This window comes from Suricata suricatta, chromosome X (genome assembly GCF_006229205.1).
Source record: "Suricata suricatta isolate VVHF042 chromosome X, meerkat_22Aug2017_6uvM2_HiC, whole genome shotgun sequence".
Classification (NCBI taxonomy): Eukaryota; Metazoa; Chordata; class Mammalia; order Carnivora; family Herpestidae; genus Suricata; species Suricata suricatta.
In genome coordinates, this window is record NC_043717.1 from 52,866,217 (window position 1) to 52,883,310 (window position 17,094).

The following is a 17,094-nucleotide window of genomic DNA, read 5'->3' on the forward strand; positions in this document are numbered from 1 at the left end:
GATTATGGTCTATTCCAGAAACTAACCATGTACACCTGAGAAGAATGTGTATTCTGCTATTTTTCAGTGGAGTGCTCTTAGATGCATGTCAGGTCTAGTTTAGTGTTGTTCAAGTCTTTTATTCCCTTGGTCTTTTGCCTAGTTGTTCTATCCAGTATTGAAAGTGAGTATGGAATTCTCAAATTATTATTGTTTGTCTGTTTCTCCCTTCCACTGTGTACAAGTACTGCTTCGTGCATTTTGGGACTTTGTTGTTAGGTGCATATGTGTTTATACTTGTATCTTCCTTACAGATTGACCCTTTCATCATTACGAAATGTTCTTCTTCATCTCTAGAAATTTTTTTTATAACTAAAGTCTATTTTTTATGTTAGTTTCACCATTTCAGCTTTTATATGGCTGTTGTTTGCATGGTTATCATTTTCCATCTTTTTAATTTCAAACATTTTGTATTTTTGAATGAAAAGTGTGCTTCCTGCAGACAGCATATTGTTGGGTCTTGTCTGTTTTTAATTCAGTCTGATACTATCTATCTTTTGGCTGAATGTTTAATTCACACATATTTAGAATTATTGATATGTTATTTGAATTTACATTGCCATTTTGCTTTTGTTTTCTATGTCACATGTCATTTGGTTTTTGTTATCTTCCTTTGTATGGGTGATTATTTTCTTATGTATATTTTTTATTTCTCTCATGATTTTTAAATTATTTTTGCATTATTTTCTTAGTGGTTTCGCTAGGGCTTATAATATATATCTTACCAGAATCTACCTCAGATTTATACTTAGTTCTGGTGAAATATAGACATTTTATTTTATTATTTTTGAAATATAGACATTTTAAATAGCTTCATTGCCTCCTCTTTTTAATATTATTATTATGCATACATATATACCTGTATTTATTACAAATCCAACAATATATTGTTGTAATTATTACTTTTTATAATTTTGTCTTTTAAAAAGACTGAGAGAAAAAAGGAAAACAAATATACACTTTAAGGGTTTATTAATATTCTTTTTTACTCTTCTGGTTCTTTTCATTTCTTCCTGTGGATTTGAGTTATTATCTAGTGTCATTTTCTTATTCCAATAACACTTTGTTCCCATCCTCTTTTTTTATGCTGTTATTGTCAAATGTATTATATTTCTGCATATTATAATCCTCACACTTTTATTCAATTGCTTTTTAAATCAGTCAAGAGAAGAAAGGAGAAGAAATATGCAATTATACTCTTTTCTAATTACCCAGATAATTACTTTCACCAGCATTCATTGTTTTTCATATGGATTCACATTGCTGTCTGACATCACTTGCTTCTATCCTAAATAATTTCACTAGTATTTATTTTAAGAAAGGTATGCTAGCAATGAATTCTCTCATTTGTTGTTGTTGTTGTTGTTTTTCATTTTTGGAATGTTTAGTTCACATTTATTATTTCTTGATATATAATTCTTGGTGTTTCTTGAAAGATTTTCAACAGTTTCACTTCCTGTCTTCTTGACTCCGTTGTTTCTGAAGTCAGTTATTAATCTCATTGGGGTTCCCTTGTATATACTGAGTCTTTTTTTCTCTTTCTGCTTTCATATTTTCTCTTTGTCTTTCAACACTTTACTGTGATGTCCCTGAGTATGATCTCTTTGTCTTAGAATTATTTGAGTTTCTTGGCTTTGTAGATTGATGTTTTCCATCAAATTTGAGAGGTTTTCAGCAATCATTTCTTTGAATATCTTTTCAGTCCTTTTGTGCTCCCTTCTCTTTCTAGTATTACTATTGTGCATATGTTGATGCACTAAGTTATATTCCCCATTTCTCTGATGGTCTGTTCACCTTTCTTCATTTTTTTCTCGTTCTTCAGATTGCATAATTTCTATTGATATATCTTCAAGTTCACTGATTCAGTCTTCTGCCAATTCAAGTTTACTGTAGACTTCCTTCTAGCAAATTTTTCATTTGTTATTGTGCCCTTCAACTCCATTTGGTTCTCTTCTTTTTTTTTATAATTCCAATCTCTTTATTGATAATCTATATTTGTTGAAGCATTGTCATCATACCTTCCTTTACGTCTTTAAGCATGGTTACCTTTAGTGCTTTGAACATACTTATAAGAACTGCTTTGAAATCTTTGTCTAAGTGCACTGCCTGAGCCTCTTCAAAGAGCATTTTTATCTTGTCTTTTTTTTCTCTGTGTATGGGTCACATTTTCCTGTGGGTTTTTTTTTTTTTGCATGTCTTGTAATTTTTTGTTGAGACCTGGACATTTGAGATAATATACAGTAGGAACTCTGGGATACTGATTCCCCACTTCATCCCAGGGGTTGTGGTTGTTAATTGATTGGTTATTTGCTTAAGAATTTCTGTGAATTTTGTGAAGTTTATCCTCCCTAAAGTGTGAAGCTTCTGATGTGTGTACTCAGATTTTCTATCTTTCTTGTTTTTATCTTTTAGCCTGACTGCCCTGGGTTGGCACAAGCCACTATTGTCAAAGTTGTGCTTAAGCCTCATAATCCAGTTAGATTTTTAACAATTGGATCATTTGTGATTCAGAAGCTGCCATCATAGTTCAGAGAGATTATATTTTTTGCTCCCTGTTCAACCAGGGGCTAGCAGAGTAAACACTGAAGTTCTTAAGTAGTCCACATGGCCTTACACATCTGGCTCCCTGTTAAATCTCTGACCTCTTCAACACACCCTGGTGTGGTTTTTGTATTAAGAGTGTATTAGTCCCACAGAATGAGCTTGGAGATGCTCCTTTTTCCTACTCTTTGGAAGAATTTTCATAATATTGGAATTATTCCTTTTTTGAATATTTGATAAAAACAGCTAGACTTAGTGGTTCTCCTTATGGTAATATTTTAATTACTGACTGAATTTATTTAGTGGTTATATAACCATTCATGTTTTCCATTTCTTTTTCAATCAGTTTTGGTAGTTATTTTTTCTTGTTATTTGTTCATTTGCTCTACACTCTTTATTTTTTTATTTTTATTTTTTTCTTATAGTTTATTGTCAAGTTGGTTTCCATATAACACCCAGTGCTCTTCCCCATGAGTGCCCTTCTCCATGACCATCACCCTCTTCCCATTTCCCCCTCCCCCTTCAGCCCTCAGTTCATTTTCAGTATTCAAGAGTCTCTCATGATTTGCCTCCCTCTGTCTCCGTGACTCTTTGCTCTACACTTTTTAAATTATTGACATATTAGCTCAAAGTATTTGCTTACTAAAGTTTTAATCTACTACATATGTAAGAATGCCATCTTTTACTAATAATGTTTATGTGGACTTTATTTCTTTTTCTTTTTTTCTTGATCAATATTTCCTCAGGGTTGTCAATTTATTTGTCTTTTAAAATAACTAATTCCTGTCTTTGCTGCATCTGTTGTGAGAATGAGGACCATTCTCAGCAATCAAACTGTCGACATTCCAGAAAATGTTGACATCACTCTCAAAGGACGTACTGTTATTGTGAAGGGACCCATAGGAACTCTGTGAAGGGACTTCAATCACATCAATGTAGAACTCAGTCTTCTTTGAAAGAAAAAGAAGAGGCTCTGAGTTGACAAGTGATGGGGAAATCGAAAGGAACTGGCTACTGTCATACTATCTGTAGTCATGTACAGAACATGATCAAGGGCGTTACACTGGGCTTCCATTACATGATGAGGTCTGTGTATGCTCACTTCCCCATCAATGTTGTTATTTAGGAGAATGGTTCTCTTGTTGAAATCCGAAATTTCTTGGATGAGAAATACATACGCAGGGATCGGATGAGGCTGGGTGTTGCTTGTTCTGTATCCCAAGCCCAGAAAAATGAGTTAATTCTTGAAGGAAATGACATTGAACTTGTATCAACTCAGCTGCTTTGATTTAGCAAGCCACAGCAGTTAAAAACAAGGATATCAGGAAATTTTTGGATATATATATGTTTCTGAAAAAGGAACAGTTCAGCAGGCTGATGAATAAGATCTACATTGTCCAGCTACAGAAACAGCAAGATGCAGGATGATACTTGTGATATTTTAAAGATGCAATAGAAGCTGTATTGATTTGAGGATAAAATAAAATAAAATAAAATAACTAATTCCTGGTTTTGATGATCTTTTCTACATCGTTTTCTGTCTGTTTTGAAAAGTTTATTTATTTATTTTTATTTATTTATTTATTTTTTTCCCATAATAATGGAGAACCAGGGGGAGCGGAGGAGGGAGAGAGAGTTGGGGAGAGAGAGGGATGCAAAATCTGAGAGACTATTGAATGCTGAGAAAATTTTATTTATTTATTTTGAGAGAGAGAGAGAGAGAGAGAGAGAGAGAGAGAGAGAGAGAGAGAGAGAGAGAACATGCATAAGCAGGGGAAAGTCAGAGAGAAAAGGAGAGAGAATCCCAAGCAGGCTCTGCATTGTCAGCAAGGAGCCTGACATGGGGCTCAATTCCACAAACCATGAGATCATGACCTGAGCCAAAGTCAAGAGTTGGACGCTTAACTGACTGAGTCACCCAGGCACCCCTACATTGTTTTCTTTCTTAATACATTTTTCTTTTGTGTCTATAATTTCCTTTCTTTCGGATTCATTCTGTTGTTCATTATCTAATTTCTTAGGTTGAATGCTAAGCTCATTAACTTTCAGCCTTTCTTCTCTTTTAATATATGCACTTAAGGTTATAAACATTCCTCTAACCACTACTTTAGGTATAATGTATAAGCTCATTTCTAAATATTTTCTAATTTCATTAAGATTTCTTCTTTGACCCAAAGGATTAGATAAAAATGTGTTTTTAAATGTCCAAAAGTGTATTTTAAGGAAGAAATATATATTTATATTTATTTATATTGCCTTATTTTGTGCCATGGCTTTCACTTTTACTGTGTTTCCCCCCCCTGTTTAACTGATTAACTGATTTTTTTCCTCAGTCCACTTTTCCACTTCTATTAGTAAGAAAGATACTCATCCTTTTTCTATTCTTTTAGTGGTTACCTTTGAAATTAAAACATGCTTACTTTAATTCAGTAAAATCTAAAGTTAATTAAGATATTTACTCTCTTAAGCGGACGCTTAGAATATTTTTACTCTAATATTCAACAGTATGACTTCCTATTGTGAAGCCTTTAACTTCTGTGTTTTTTGCCTTCTTTTAATCCCACAAGATATAAATTACTAATATTACTCACGTTTCACTTTTTTTCTTTCTACTTAAAATTTCTTCTTATGTCTCAGAACTTCCTTTTTGAATAATTTTCCTTGTTTAGTAATAAAATCTTTCAAAATTTTTTATGTTAAAATGTTTTCATGTTGCCTTTATCCTCTAAAGATAGTTTCACAGAATATATGAATGTAAGATAAAAATAATTTTCTCTAAGCACTTGCAACATTATATTTTAACTTGGCTTTCATTGTTGCTATTAGTCTAATTGTTCTTCTTTTGTACATGATTGGTCTTTTCCTTCCAGCAGGTTTTAAGATTTTTATCTTTGTCTCTGCTGTTCTTCAGTCATCTCTGACGCATATAAGTATTATTTTCATTTTCTTTATCCTGCTTGGAATTTCTTAGTGTTCTTGAACCTGCAGATTGTTGTTTATTGAAAGTACTGGAAAGTTTTCAGGTATGATTTATCCTTTCTATTATTTCTTTTTAAAATTCTAAAGAGATTGATGTTGGACCTTCTAGCTCTACCTTCTGTATTTCTTAACCACTCATAGTTTCCATTACTTTGTATCTCTGTGCTATATTCTGTGATTCTCTTCGACTGATGCATAAACCTTCATTAAGGTTTCTAAGGTCAATTATATTTTTCATTTCTAGGTATTATGTTATTTTTCAAACCTAGCTGGTTATTTTTTATAGTCTCTTGCTCTTTGCTCTGTACTTTTTTATTTCTTTAAATATTTTAACATATATATTTTATATTCTGTATATAGTTTCAATATCTAAAATCTGTGCAGGTCTGGTTATGTTTTATCTTTTTTCCCCTGTTGATTTCTCCTAACTGGTAGCTGGTTTTCTTGTGTAAATTGTGACTCAATTGTGAAGTGGTGCTTGTCAGAACTCTCTGTGGGATTTCCATGAGGCCTGGGAATAAGGGTATTTTCTTCCACGAAAGATTTTCATTTGATTTTTTCTGGTGCTTGAGGTATCACAGACTTAGGTCCACTTTAAATTAAAACTTTTAGCTTGTGGCTCTTTGGACTATTCACATGGTATATATTCAGGCTCCAAACTCAGGTGCCACAGAACCTCAGAAAGGTATGTTTTTATTTTTAATTCTACCCAAGGTTAATACTTAGATTAAAATTTTTCCATATGCTCTATTCCTTCCCTCCAGCTCTAGACCTGTGCTGGAAAATCAATAGCCACATGTAACTTTTAAATCTAAATTAACTGAAATTAAAAAATTACGTTCCTCAGTTTTACTAGCCACATTTCAGTTACTCAATAACCACATATTGCTAGTGGCTGCTGCATTGGACTGTGCAGATTTCTGTCATGAGAGAAAGTTTTAATGAATAGTGGTGTTCTAGAACATTCTGATTTTCATATACTTCCAGGGTGTGTGGTGGCTTCAGAGCTAGGTTACATCCTTGAATGAACTCTTGTTAATCTGTTTGTATTCTGTTTGCTCTCAAGGATGTCCATGTCCTAATCTCTCTAACCTATGAATATGCTATCTTACATGGCAAAATGAATTTTGTAGACATGATTCAGTTAACTATCTTGAGATGGGGAGATTATTCTGGATTTGTTGGGTGAGATCAATATAATCACAGGTGCCCTCATAAGGAAAAGAAAAAAGCAGAAAAGACACAGACAGGTGATGTGGTGACAGAAGCAGAAGTGGGAGTGATGCACTTTGAAGATGGTGGGAGACACATGCCAAAAAATGAAGGAGGCCTCTAGAAGCTGGAAAAGTCAAGGAAACATATTCTTATCTAGAACCTCCAGAAGGAATGTAGATTCCATTTTAAATTCTGACCTCCAGAACAGTAAACAAATATATTTGTGTTGCTTGAAACCATTAACTTCTTGGTAATTTGTTACAATAGCCGTAAGTGACTGAAACAAACTATGAAAGGGGCCAGTTAAGAAAGGCTTTATTTTGGGGCGCCTGGGGTGGCTCAGTGGGTTAAGCATCAGGCTTCAGCTCAGGTCATGATCTCACAGTTTGTGGGTTCAAGCCCCACATCGGGCTCTATGCTGACAACTACCTCAGAGCCTGGAGCCTGTCTTCCGATTCTGTGCCTCCCTCTCTTTCTGACCCTCCCCTGCTCACGCTGTCTCTCTCTCTCTCTCTCAAAAATAAATAAAACATTTAAAAAAATTTAGAAAAACTTAAAAAAAAGAAAGGCTTTGTTTTAACATACCAGAAACATGTGGCTGCCTTATGGCACTAAGTTATCATTCCTACATCTCCTCATTTCCCCTTCCTATATATCTATTTGGCTCTAAGAGTACAAAGCCCATGGCAAACAAATTTTAAGGAGCGAATGATATAGGAACTTATACTCTTATTCATTTATTCAATAAATATAAATATATACTGAGCACTTATCATGCTCTAAGCACTGTTTTAGCTGTATGACATATATTAATGAATAAGAAAGAAAAATCCCTGTCCTCAAGAAGCTTACATTCTAGAGAAGGGACAGAATTGATGAAAAATAAACTTAATAAATAAGTAAATTACACAGTATGCTAGCAGATGATTAATGCCATAGGTAGAAAAATAGAAAACGCATTATAGTGAGTGGTCAGGGAGAGGGGATGAGCAGTTATAGTATTAAATATGGTTGTGAGGGTAATTCTCATTGAAAAAGTGGCAATTGAGCAAAGACTTGAAGGAAGTGAGGCAGTTTGTCATGCAGATATCTGGGGGAAAAGCATTCTAAGCAGAGGGAACATTCAGTGCAAAATATTGAAGTGGAAGTGTGCCTGGTACCTTCCAAAAACAGCAAGTAGGCCAGTATGGTAGAAAACAGAGTAGTAGGAAATGAGGTCAGAGAAGTTATAGAGGCCAGATAATCTAGGGCCTGCCTTGTAGGCCAGCCACTGTAAGGACTTAAGCTTGACATTGAGGATGACCCCTGAATTTTTGGGTAGACAATTGTACAATTATTATAACTCTCAGAATACATAGGAAGAGATAATCGCTATTAGGAAATGAACAGATTTCTAGATGATGTGAGTGGCAAGCTGACTTGCTTCTGAGCACCACACTTTTTATATCCACTAGTTTCCTGGACTTTTCTACTTGTATATTGGTGACTCGCACTCATATTGTTCTAAAATGAACTCATGACCTTCAGTTCTAAATCCTTTCCTCCTCTTCTGTTCCCTGTCCCAGTTAATGCTATCCCACTAGAAATCTTGGAATCATCTCCTGATTCTGCTTTCTCCCACTCTGTTATGTCAAACTAGATTCCCAACCTTGTCAGTTTTACTTTAGATATGTCCTCTTCTCTGTTCCCTTTGCCCGCACCTTGGTTCAAACTCTCATCTCTCATGGTACCATTGTAATCACCTCCATGGTTCTTTAACCTGTCTACCAACTTCACTGTAGTTACCACAATGCCCAAAGTGATCATGTCACTGCCTCTTTTAATGATCTCTACTGGCTCCTATTGTTTGTAGAATCTTGTCCCAATCTCTCCCTCTAGGTTCATTTTTCAGTATGCTTCTCTACACACTCTATATTGAAATCCTCATTGTAATTCAAGCATAGTCTGGCTTGTCACAAGGACTTTTGTACCTGAAAAACTAATACATGCTAGCTATTATTATCATCACATGGTTTCTTCTTTAGGAATGTCCTTACTCCCTCTGATCAACAGAAAAAATAGTTACATACCCTTCTAGTAAATTCAAATGCCACTTCCTCTGTGAAGACTTTCTTGTTTCCCTCAATATGTTTTGTTATTACTCCCTATGTATACCTCCAGCATTTGGTATTTATATCCCCTGAACCATTTAATACAATGTATTGTGATTATTTGATTACAGATCTGTCTCTCCCATCAGACTGTAAGCTCTTTGAGGGAAAGGATCAGATCCTACTGATTTTCTCATCTTCTATAGCTAGTAGTGTCCAGCCCAAGGAGGTATTCAATTATTACTTGGTGAAATAAAGATTGAATGATTGAAATGGTTCAGGAAAAATATCTGATTGTGCTACTCAAGAAGAAAGAAAAGAAGGGACAGAATTCTGTACACAAACTAGTGGGCCTAAAAGCTCAGAGTGGGAGGGGTAGCCTTAAAAAGGCTGGAATTGAAGGTGTGGGCTGGGTTATGGTGGGAGACAAGACCAAAAAGGAAGAGTTGGGTGGTGCTGGGTGGGGATGTGTTATGAAGCCACTGCCCAAAGTCTGGGTTTTCATTTGAATGAGTAGGGAGTTGCTGGAGAGTTATTAGGGACACAGATGAAGTGGAGCCGTGAAAAATGACCTGCATGGTCAGTCTGGAAGGAGACAGCGAGACCAGCCAGAAGGCAGCCACATTAACCCAGAGCAGATGGGGTATGGCAAGTGCAGGCGAGAGATTTAGGGAGGTACAGAAAAGAAGGGAGCTGGATTTGGTGAATGATTACATATGAGAAAAGACACAAAGGTAGTGAGAATTGCTGAAGATGATGAAAAGTAGAGTGGGTGCAGAGAAAGAACATGAGATCAGGTATTAGATGATCAGTGTTCAGTTACAGGATAAAAATGATTTCCTATCAATTTGGCCTTTCTGTACCTTATCCTCTTAAACAGTAAAGTGAAGAGGTTTCATATTAAAATTATCAGAAAATCCAGTCAATTCTACCTCAAACATATTTCTTAGGTCACTCTCCCTATCTTCACTGCTACCACCCTAGTCCAGGGCCCAGCAGTTCTCACTTGGACCACTGTATTAGTCTTGACAGTGCTCTCTCCACACCCTCTCTTGTTTCCACACCACTTGGTTTTCATAAAATAGTTAGCATCGTCTTTTTAAAAATGTCAATTAGATTATGTTACTACTTTGCTTAATAATTCTTTGGCTCCCACCTGCCTCTCTGACCTCATCCCACCTTGATCTTCCCTGACTCAATACACTTCAGTCACATGACTTTGTCCCTGGAATGCAGCTCTTTGTCTGGTAGGGTTCTTCACATCTTTGGTACTTTAGACCTAGATTTAATGCCCTCAGAGAGGTCAGCCCTGATCTCTGTATCATTTGTTGATTTTCTTCTTAGAACTTACCTCAATCTATAATTATTTTATTATTATTTTTTACTGTTGATCTCCCAGGAGATTACAAGTTCTAAAAGATAGAGCTGTTCTGTCTACTTTACTATGGAATTTCCAGTGTCTAGCACAAAGTGAGAGGTCAATGAACATTTGTGAGTAAATAAATAAATGAATGAACGAAAAGAGCGATGGAAGCAGAGTTCACCAAAAAAGAGGTAATGAAGAAAAAGAGAGGAAAAAGATCTTGAAGAGTTCCATTGAATTTTGAGAATAGCATATTGAGTTTTAGCCAGCTTATAGTATAAACTCTTAAAAGGACTTGGAGACAGGAGACAGAACCATTCCACTTCCTTCATTCCGATTCCATACTTATCGAGTAAACTTTTGATTTACTAATTCAGTTTCCTAGGTCCCTTGATCCTGGGAAAGAAATGCCCTTATAAGAGATGACTATTGCGGTTACCTGGCAGGTAAACCTTCCACTGTAAGTGAATATAATTGTAATATACTTTACATGTCTCTTCCCCAATTTTTTTTATTTTGAAAACTTTATTCTTGAGTCAGTGTAGATAATTCATTTCTTTCCAAGAATTTGTCCATGTTATCTAGGCTTCCAGTTTGTTAGCATATAATTGTTAATTGTATTTTCTTATAATCTTTCTAGCATATAATTGTTAATTGTATTTTCTTATAATCTTTTTATCTCTGTAAGGTCAGTAGTCCCCACTTCCATTTCTCATTTTAGTTATTTCCATCTTACAGTGGAAGGTATACCTGCCACGTAACCACAATAGTCAATTTTGTGGCTAAAGACCTTTCTTTTGGTTTTGTTGATTCTCTGTATTGTTTTTTCCATTTCATATTTCCTTTAATCTCTGCTCTAATCTTCATCATTTTCTTCCCTCTGCCAGGTTTAGATTTAGTTATCTCTTTCTAATTCCTCAAGGTGTAAAGGTAGGTTATTGATTTGAGATATTTCTTCTTTTTAATGTAGGCATTTATAGGTACAAAATTTCCTCTAATTATGGCTCTTGCTGCATCTCATAAATTTTGGTATGTTGCATTTTCAATTTTATTCATTACAAAGTGTTTCTAGTTTGCGTTGTATTTTCTTCTTTGATCCATTGGTTAAGTGTGTGTTGCTTAATTTCCACATATTTTTGAAGTTGTTTACTTTTCCTTCTGTTTTTGTGTTTTAGCTTTACTCCATTGTGGTCAGAGAAGACAGTAGGTATAATTTCAATATTCTTAAATTTATTAAAATTTGTTTTGTAACATATGGTCTATCTTAGGGAATGTTTAATGTGTCCTTGAAAATAATGTGCATTCTGCTGTTGCTGAGCAGAATCGTTCTATATATATGTTTGGTCTAATTGGTTTAAAATGCTGTGCAAATCCTGTATTTCCTTATTGCTCTTATGTCTAGATGTTCTATTCATTTTCAAAAGTGGTATATTGGAAGTCTTTAACTATTATAATACAACTATCTCTTTTCTCAATTATGTAATGTTTGCATTATATATTTTAGGGATTTGCTGTATGGTTCACATAGGTTTATAATTGTTATATCTTCCAGATGTACTGATCCTTTCATCAATATATAATATCTTTCTTTGTGCCATGTAATAGCTTTTGATTTAACGTCTCTTTTGTCTGGTATTAGTATAGTATTTGTATGAAATTTATCCCCCCATTCTTTAACTTTCAACATACTTGTGTCTTTGGATCTAAAGTGAGTTTCTAATGGATAGCATATAGTTGGAGTAGGTTTCTTTTTCAAATTCACTCTGTGAAATATCTGCTCTTTGGTTGGAGACTTTAATCCATTTATATTCAATGTGTTTATTAATAAGGAAGGATTTCTGCCATTTTGTTATTTGTTTTCTCTTTGTCTTAATCCTATTTTGTGTACCGTTTCCTCTATTACTGGTTTCTTCTGTATTTAACTGACAGGTGTAGTGAAACTTTTGATTACCTTCTCATTTTCATTTAAAAGCAGATTTATTTTGTAATTACCATGAGGATTACATTTAACATCTAAATTCATTCTACTCTAGTTTAAATAGATACCAACTTAACTTCAATAGCATATAAAAACTCTGCTATTATTCAGTTCTGTGCCCTTCCTCATGTTGTTATTGTCACTACCTTTTGATATATTATGTATTCAGTAACATAGACTTATAGGTATTTTCTATGCATTTGTCTTTTAAGTCATGTAGGAAATAGAGTGAAGTTACAAACCAAAAATATAATAATACTTTAATAGCCTTTATAATTGCCCATGTAGTTCACTTTTTAAGAAATCTTTCTTTTTTTAAATGTTTTTTATTTATTTTTAAGAGGCAGAGAGAGACAGCGTGAGCACGGGAGGATCAGAGAGAGAGGGAGACACAGAATCTGAAGCAGGCTCCAGGCTCTGAGCTGTCAGCACAGAGCCCGGCGCAGGGCTCAAACCCACGAACCACGAGATCTTGACCTGAGTTGAAGTCAGATGGTCAATCGATTGAGCCACCCAAGTGCCCCTAGAAATCTTTATTTCTTTTTAAAGCTTCAAGTTACTGTCTAGTATCCTTTCATTTCAATCTGAAGGACTTCTTTTATTATTTCTTCTAGGGCAGCTCTAGTGGTAATGAACTTGTTCAGCTTTTATCTATCTGAGAATGTCTTAATTTCTTCCTCAGTTTTGATGGAGAGTTTTGCTGAATATAGAGTCCTTGGTTGGTAGTTTTTTTCCCTTTCAGTGCTTTAATTATGCCATTCAACTGTCTTCTGGTTTCCATGGTCTCTGGTGAGAAATCAGCTTTAATCCTATTAAGGATCCTTTGTATGTGACTAGTTGCTTCTCTCTTGCTGCTTTCAAGATTCATTCTTTGTCTTTCAACTTTGATTATAAGGAGCCTTTTCTTAAAATGTTTTTTAAATGTCTTTATTTTATTTTGAGAGAGCAGAGAACAACCGGGGGAGAGGCAGAGAGAGAGAGAGAGAGAGAGAGAGAGAGAGGGAGACACAGAATCTGAGTAGGCTCCAGGCTCTGAGCTAACAGCACAGAGCCCGATGTGGGACTCAAACCCACTGACTGTGAGATCATGACCTGAGCCGAAACTGGACGCTTAATCGACTGAGCCACCCAGGTGCCCCGTTTATAATGAATCTTGTTCAAGATCTATTTGAATTATCCTAATTGGAGTTCACTGAGATTCTTGGATGTGTACATAAGGTCTTTCATCAAATTTGGGAAATTTTCAGCCATTATTTTTTCAAATATTCTTTCTCTTTCTTTCACTCTTCTCCTCTGAGACTCCCTTAATATATATGTTGGCCAGGTTTCTTAGGATCTGTTTGATTTCTTTATTCTTTTTTCTTTCTGTCCCTTGAACTAGATGATTTCAATTGTCATATCTTCAACTTCATTGATTCTATCTTGTGCCTGAAATTTCTACTGAATTGTTAATGCAGAGATTTCCTTGAATTCCATGAGTTTAAAAGATATAACAACAAACAAAACACCCCTTCCAGTCTTTAACGTTCTCTAAGGTCTTTCCTCAGCATGCTACCTGCCTTAAGAATATTTCCATACACACAGGTGCTGTTGATGGCCTTAATTTTCAAAGAAACACTCCTTGGCTTTTCTTCCCAGGCCTCAGATTGTCTATTGTACGTTCCAACTGCAATCTTTTCTCTCAGGCATCTATGGGTTGTTCATTTACTTTAAGATGTTTTCAAGCAGTGCCAGCAAATTTTTTGGCCTGGCTGGGTTCCATATTAGGGCAACAGAGATAAATGCCTGGTGTCTGTCATTCAGGTAGTCCTTGACAGAATAGATCAACACACTAATTTTCAGATAAGGTCTGCTGTATTCCCTCCAGAACCATGTTCTAGGGTCCCACATGAGGAACATGGGCTACTGTTTTCATGACTTCTGCTCAGCCCAGGGTGGGAGTAGAACAAGGGCAAATAAAAATGCCAGGAAGCTTTCCTACCACTAAAAGAAAATTAGGTATCTTTTTACTTGAAACACAAGCTGTTTTTTCCCTTTAATAGTTTATCCTAGTGGGCATTGCATGTGAACTAGGATTACAGGGTACACATTTAGATTTGATCCTGAACTTTTATTTAATTTGTATTTTGATTGAAGTAGTAGTTTAATAACATGCACATAGTTTAGAAGGTCAAACATTACTTAAGTCTTATAATGACAAACAGCAATTCTGTACCTTATTCCCTCCCCATTTCCAATGTCCACTCCCCAGAAACAGTCACTTTTCACTCTTTTAGCTTCTCCTAGTATTTTCCTCAATATGTTCAAATAACACAAGAAAGTTGCTGGTTATTTTTCAATTTTTGATATGTTCTACTGGTTTCCTTTTATGGAGAATTAGGAGTCAGTACTACTATTATCTTCTGCATCCATCTATACACACTTCACCTTGCCTCATACTCCCCATTTAATTATCCTAGAATTCTTGGCTGAATTAATTTTCTTTTTTTAATTGTTTATTTATTTTTGAGAGACACAAAGAGAGACAGCGCAAGTGGGCTAGGGGGAGAGAGAGGAGACACAGAATCCGAAGCAGGCTTCAGGTTCCAAGCTGTCAGACAGAGCACGACACAGGGCTTGAACCCACAAACTGAGATCATGACCTGAGCTGAAGTCAGATGCTTAACCAACTGAGCCATCCAGGTGCCCCTGAATTAATTTTCAATATTTAAATTATGGTGACAACAAATACTGTCATAGCTGTGCCATGTGCTGTATAGTATGACTACTTTTTCTTCCTTAGAAACTTTTTCCTGGAATTAATAATTACTTCACCTTAGATATGTTGCATAGCTTTTTATGTACTCATTATTAATGTGTATACATTTCTATGTACTTATCCCTAACTTATGTCACACTCTGACAAAATTGTAATTTTCCTCTCAGTACTGTCAACCACATGAGGCAATAGGTAAATCCCATTTTCTCCTCAAAGCCTTTCCCTTGGAGACTCCCAAACTGGACTGTTTGATTTCTAGGCCTTCTTCACAGCTGTTATCTGGGAGTTTCCCTTCAGTATCATCTTGAGAAATCCTCGCTGTTCTTTCCTGTACTGAATCCTGTTTCCTGGATCATATGTCTTCCTTTTTTCAGATTTATTGCCCTCATTTTGTTGGGCCCTTAATCCAAGATTCCTGCCTATGCATGTCTGAAAATGTTTATATTTTATCCTTGCAATTGGTATTTTGGCTGGGTGTAGAATTCAAGGTTGAGAATCATTTTCTGTTTAGAGTGTTAAAGGCATTGGTCTTCAAGCTTTCAGTATTGTTGATATGTCCAAAGCCAATCTGATATCTGAAAGTTTTTTAAAGTTTATTTATTTTGAGAGAGAGAAAGAGAGAGAGGTCAAGAGAGAATCCCAAGCGGGCTCTGTGCTGTCAGGGTGGAGCCCAATGCAGGGCTCAAACTTACAAACTATGAGATCAAGACCTGAACTGAAATCAAGAATTGGATGCTTAACTGACTAAACCACTCAGGCACTCCTGATTTCTGAAATTTTTAATGTGATGTGAAATGTTTCTCCCTGGAAGCTCTTGCCTTTAGGATAGTTTCTTTTCCCTCTGTTCTAAATTTGTATGCTATGTCTCAAGATCTTTTTTCCTTCATGGTGGTAGGCAACCAGTGAATCCTATCTGTCTAGAAAGTTGTGTCCTTAGGTTTGGGGAGTTTTTAAAATTACTTCTTTGATAATTTCCTTCTTTCTCTTCAGAATTATTCCTATTGGATTTTGGACATTATGGGTTAATTCTCTAATTTTCTTACTTTTCTCTTTTCTATTTCCCATCTCCCTACCTTCTGATTTTTTTAAGAGATTACCTCAACTGTCTCTTCCAAATCCTTGCCGAAAACATTTTTGTTGTTTTCTACCATTTTAATCATTTATAATTGTTGAGTATAGTGGCATTAAGTACATTCACAATACTGTACAATCATTACCACTATGTATTCCCAGAACTTTTTCATCATCCTAAACAGAAGCTATGTATCCATGAAACAGTAATTCCCCATTTCTTTCAACCCCAGCCCCGAGTAACTTCTAGCCTAATAGAGAGCTAGTATTTGTCTCTTTGTATTTGCCCATTTTAAGTACCTATTATAAGTGAAATCATATAGTGTTTGCCATTTTGAGTCTGGCTCTCTTCATTTAGTATGCTTTTAAGGTTCATCTATGTTATAGTGTGTATTAGAATTTCATTCCTTTTAAAGGCTGAATAAAGTTCTATTGTATGCATATACCATATTTTGTTTACTCATTCGTCTTTGATGGATATTTGTTTTCACCTTTTGGCTTTTTTGAATAATGCTGTAATAACATTGATATTGCTTCACTTCTTATGCATATATACTTAGAAGTGGAATTGTTGGATCATACGGTAATTCTGTTTATTTTTGAGGGGAACGATAAAGCTGTTTTCCATAGCAGTTGCACAACTTTACATTCACACCAGCAATGGACAAGAGTTCCAATTTCTCCATATCCTCACCACCACTTGTTATTTCCCATTTTAAAAAATATCAGCCATCTTAATGGGTATAAAGTGGTAACTCCTGTGGTTTATCATTTTTAAGTTTTTTCTTTGATCTGGCATTTGCTTGGTTGTGGTGAATTTTGACCATTTTCTAGGGCTTGGTAAAGTTTGATTCTAACAGGTTCTGTTTGTTTCTCTGTTTCTGTGGGGGTGATGGTACCTTGAGGTTGCTTACTTCATCACTTTTTATATGATGTATGTTGGTATATGTTCCATGAGTACTTGAAAAGAAGTGTACTCCGTTATTGGGTAGAATGTTCTATAAATGTCAATTAGATCTTCTAAGGTGATGGCAATGTTGAATTCTTTATCTTTCCTGAT

General features: G+C 35.3%; 1 protein-coding gene and 1 pseudogene across 5 annotated transcripts in view; one reads left to right on the forward strand and one right to left on the reverse strand.

Annotated features, from left to right (window-relative positions):
* Positions 1 to 17,094, reverse strand: part of HDAC8 (histone deacetylase 8) — a 225,820-nt gene that overhangs the window by 78,337 nt on the left and 130,389 nt on the right. The gene's annotated exons all lie outside the window — the stretch shown is intronic.
* LOC115283594 lies at positions 3,390 to 4,023 on the forward strand (annotated as a pseudogene).